Genomic DNA, 4,975 nt, shown 5'->3' on the forward strand with positions numbered 1-4,975 from the left:
AGCGTGCCGGGCGCCTACCCACTCGCTCCTCCTCTTTTTTTTTCTTTCTCCTGAGAGAGTCAAGTGCTGGAAAGGAAAAGACACGTGTTTACCCTGCGGGCGGTGTTGGCGCTCGATTTTTTTAACCGACTTTGTACAGTGATCGTTTTCCTGAAAATCTGAAGCCAATTCAGGACTTCTCATGTATATATGCATGGAGTTTACTGGCACTTTACTTTGCAATTGCCACTCTCTTGAATGTCAATGGTATTTTGGAGAGATCCTTCTAGAAGTTTTTTTTTTTTAATTCATTGCTTTGGTTTCACTTCTGTGAAAGCTTTGGTGTTGTAGATACTTGTGTCAAAAACCCAGATCCAACCTTCTTGGAAGCTATATCTTTCAGACAAAACATAGGATAACATAGGATTGAGTTATAAAAAGTAATCAAATGTCCAAAAATAGGATATATTTATTGGTTCCCAGGCCATTTCCTATCTAAGGGTTGACCAGACTCGGATGTGCTTAGCTTAAGCAAGATTGCTGCATCATGCACGTTCCAACAATTTTATTAAAGACAGAATAATACACACATCATCATGGTGTCCCCCTCTAGGATGCACATCTTAACGTGAGGGGGTTTGAGAGTGTTGAAGAAGCTAAGACCAATGCTGTCAGGAGTCTAGACCAAGAGGCTAGACTCTTAGCAGGGGCACCCAAGGCGGAAGAGTCAAAGCTGAAATGCCAGACTATGCATCCAAACTCAGAGAAAGGTAATGGTAAACCACAGCTTTGAGAGAACTAGAAAAGGTCCTCAAATGCAAAGATGTATCACTGAACACTAAAGTCAGGATCATTCAGACCATGGTATTCCCGACCTCTGTGTATGGATGTGAAAGTTGGACAGTGAAAAAAGTGGGTAAGAGAAAAATCAGCTCATTTGAAATGTGATGCTGGAGGAGAGCTTTGCGGATACCATGGACTGCGAAAAAGACCAATAATTGGGTGTTAGAACAAATTAAACTAGAACGATCACTAGAAGCTAAAATGATGAAACTGAGGTTATCATACTTTGGACACATAATAAGAAGACATGATTCATTAGAAAATACAATAATGCTGGGGAAAACAGAAGGGAGTAGAAAAAGAGGAAGGCCAAACAAGAGATGGATTGATTCCATAAAGGAAGCCACAGACCTGAACTTACAAGATCTGAATGTTGGAATGTATGAGGTTCAACTCCAACTTGTGGGTTGAGGCTGCATGGGGTTAAAAAGGGTAGCTAGAGAGGAGACCTCTTGGCTGCTAGGCTATGCCTGTCCTTTGATCTCCTGCTGTCTCTTCCTTCCTGCTAGACTGATATGCAAAGGATGGTGATCCCAGTTCCTTCCCTCCTTCCCAGTCTTCTTCTTTCTCTCAAGAGGGGAGCAGACATATTCCTTTGTCTCTCCCTCTCCTCCAGCATGAGGGCGAGCACTGGGCTCAGTGCTTGCTGCTCTAACGTAGCTAGTTAGCTAGATATAGGACTCTTTCCTATCAAACATGTACTTCCAGAATAAAGTAGTTATTTCTTATTTTAAAGCTTAAAGTCTCTGTGTGACTAATTTGCAGGGAAGGCAGAATCTTAGCAAAGATTCAAACACACACACACACACAAGCTCGCTCAATACTCTCCGTTCCGCAGCACAACTCTGCAGGGTCCTACAGGACATTGGGCCCAGCATCCTATACTGAACAGGGTGGTTTATGACAGATGCTCTTGGAAGTTGCTGATTCATAGGGTCGCCATAAGTCGTAGTCGACTTGGAATCACATAACAACAACAACATCATGGTGTAATGCAACCTTGCCAGTGCCCTTCAGGTATTTTGGACTGCAGCTCCCATCAGCCACCATGGCCAATGGTCAAGGATGATGGAGTTGTAGTCCAACATCAGAGGGGCCACAGGTTAGACACCCCTGATTTAAAGAGGCAAAATTAATCAAGGGCTTGTGGGGAATTTAGTAACAGCTGCTAACATTCTGCTTGTGAAGAAATTGTGTGAATCTGGTCTTCCTACATTAAAACAATTACTGTAGATGAAAAGTTGAAATTGCATAGCTATTTAACACAGGCACGAGCAGCATTCTTTGTCCGGGTCACTTACAATGATGGGTGGTACAAGATCCCAAAGTGGGTGGTGCCACCCTTTCTGCCCCACATTTCTTTCTCTTTCCTCTTTTCCTCTCTGCCCAGTGGGTTACTGGAGGAAGGGCAAATTGTTCTTGCCAGAGGTTTGAACTGATCGCTTGCAGAGGACTTTTAAATTAGTCCGAGAGTGCTTCAAGAGATGGCACACAGAGACCTTTGGAATATTTTGTCCACTTTTATTGAGTTTATGAAGGTAAATGAAAAAAATAGATATTGACTTGTGACTGGCAGATGTTCAGAATCTGGGAAAGGAGTTTGGAAGCCTGCACAAACACTTTTGTTAAAACAACTTTTATTATAAATGAGGAAAGGAACAACTTTCTCCATCATATAATACCCTTACAAGGTTGTATCCTTTCTGGTAGAATGAACCAACACTGCAGTCCTTTTCCCTAGTCAAGTCCTGTATGATGCTGTGGTGTTGCCTGGGTGTTGCCTGAGGTGATGCTCTCATGCTGCTCCATTGTGGTGCACGGTGCCAGATCTGACCCATGTGCCATTTTGTTCTGTCTCTATCCACCACAGTCACTCCCAGAACGTGATCATAGTTCTGCTCACCAGATGTACTTGATTGGTTGATTTTATTTATATGCTGCCTTTCCACAGTGAACTGTGCCCAAAGTGGCTTACAACAAAAATTCATTCAGTAAAACTCAAAACATTGGGGGTGGGGAGAGAAGTCAGTTTACAAAACATATTGATAAATTCAAATGGGACAAAAATCAATAATTTAGCAAACAGAGAATAAATTCTAAAAATATATTTATTGATCTAGCAACTATTACAAACATTGCAAAACCAATTACTCCATGAACTATTAATCTCCAAGCATTTTAGCCCTAGTGTCGATGACTTTAAAATTTGGCAACATACAACATGGCATAAGGACTATTACCATTTAAACATACTTTCAAAAGAACTGCATCAGATCTACCAGAGAACTGTTTCAAAATGGGGTGTAGCAACCTGTCCATTGCACTCTTGTAAAAATAACAATACAAAAGCGTGTGTACTATAGTCTCAACAGCATTTGAGCCACCATGTGGACAGAATCTCTGGTCATGGGCTATACCTTGGAAGCATCCTTCCTTCATCATAGAGGACATGGCGTTAACCCTAGCCAGAAAACATGTTCTCCTATACTTTGGCACAGATAATTTGCCAAAATAAAGGGTGCATTTATTACTCGGAGACGTGGAGACATTTGGTTACAGGGGAGCAGAAGTGGTTTCACAAGGCTTTCATACCCTGTCTGTCAACATCCAAAATTATCTGCTTGCTCAGAAGTTCAGCATGTAAACTGTTAAGCCTGCACAGCTCTGCTGAACAAAGGCCAAGTGAAGAAATCTATTGTGACAGAGCTTTTTTCCATGAAGAGATGCAAGAGTCACACAGTTCAGATGTACATATGAATCCACAGCTACCTTAGAATCATAGCATAGTAGAGTTGGAAGGGTCCTATAAGGCCATCAAGTCCAACCCCCTGCTCAATGCAGGAATCCAAATCAAAGCAAGTTTCCAATAGCATAGGGCATATCACCAGGCCTCTGAGGTTGGCTTACTAGGCCATTTTGGGCTAACCATGCCCACCTTTCTTAGGCCTCAGATCATATATGAAGAACCTTTGCAGCTGTGGCTCATACTTTGAATCACCTGACATTATATATGATATCAGGTACAGGAAAATTCAAGCTGTGGTTTGAAACTTCTAGCTATAGCTGAAGGAAGAATTGGGAGTGCACGCTTGATTCTTCCTTTGCAGCCCAAAGTCAGGGCAACGGCTTTTTCTGTAGCCCTGCATGGCCTTGCAAACCATGGCTTGAATTCAAGCTGGTGATGCAAAGGAAGAAGCATGGTTGCAAAGTAAGAATTGTTATTTGCAGATGTGGCTTGAAGTCTGAATCGCCTAATGTCATATCATGTCAGGGGACTGACAAGTTGCCCCCTCTCACCTGTCAAAGTGGCTCACAGGGAGGTTAGACATTAGCTATTTATTCATTCCAATTTATTTGCAGAGAGGTTACACAATGTTGCATCAAGCATGTGTTATCCAACACTTCCCAGTGCATTTCCTGTCACTTTCCTTATCACAAAAAGTCTGATTTGGGGGGAACATGGGTTTGTTGCACAAAAGTGCCAAAACACCTTTAAGTGCGCAACTTGAATTTGCCAGCAAGTGTTTTAATCCCACCCCAAAATAGTGGCAGTCTTGAAGCACCCTTTGCAGAAATCAGATCATCCTAGCAGAGCATGGAAACACTTTTGGAAACACTTTAGGACCAATTCAAGAAAGTATTTCAAATAAGTCTGAAAGTAAATAAATCCTCTGGAGTAGCTGAAGTAGAGTATGTGGATTTTACATGAAATGAAAAAGTCCTTCTAGATTGGTAGCTTAAAGGATCACAATAAACTGAGAGATCCAGCTACAAAAACACCCTGTTGGGGGTTAGTAAAGAAGAGGCTAAAACAAGTGGGAAATCTCACCAGTTTGGGCACACAACTATTTGTTAGCTGACTGAGTAGAAGAACCTGAGGCAAGATCTCCAAGAACTTGAAATTGCTGAAAAAGGAGAGTCCAGGATGAGGGGGATGCCCTGACCCTCCAAAACCCGGAGGCTATTTCCAAGTTAAGGAGAACTTTGCTGTGATCCTATACCCCAGGGATGGAAAATTTCAGGCCCAGGAGCCAAATGTTGCCACACAGGCCTCTTCATCAGGCTCACAGGCCTCTCCCGAGGCCACACCCCTCATCAGCCCTGCTCCCCGCCTTTGCTAGCAGGAAGAGTGTACTTGAAATAGGGATGGAAA

Source organism: Rhineura floridana, chromosome 7, assembly GCF_030035675.1.
Source record: "Rhineura floridana isolate rRhiFlo1 chromosome 7, rRhiFlo1.hap2, whole genome shotgun sequence".
NCBI classification, from domain to species: Eukaryota; Metazoa; Chordata; class Lepidosauria; order Squamata; family Rhineuridae; genus Rhineura; species Rhineura floridana.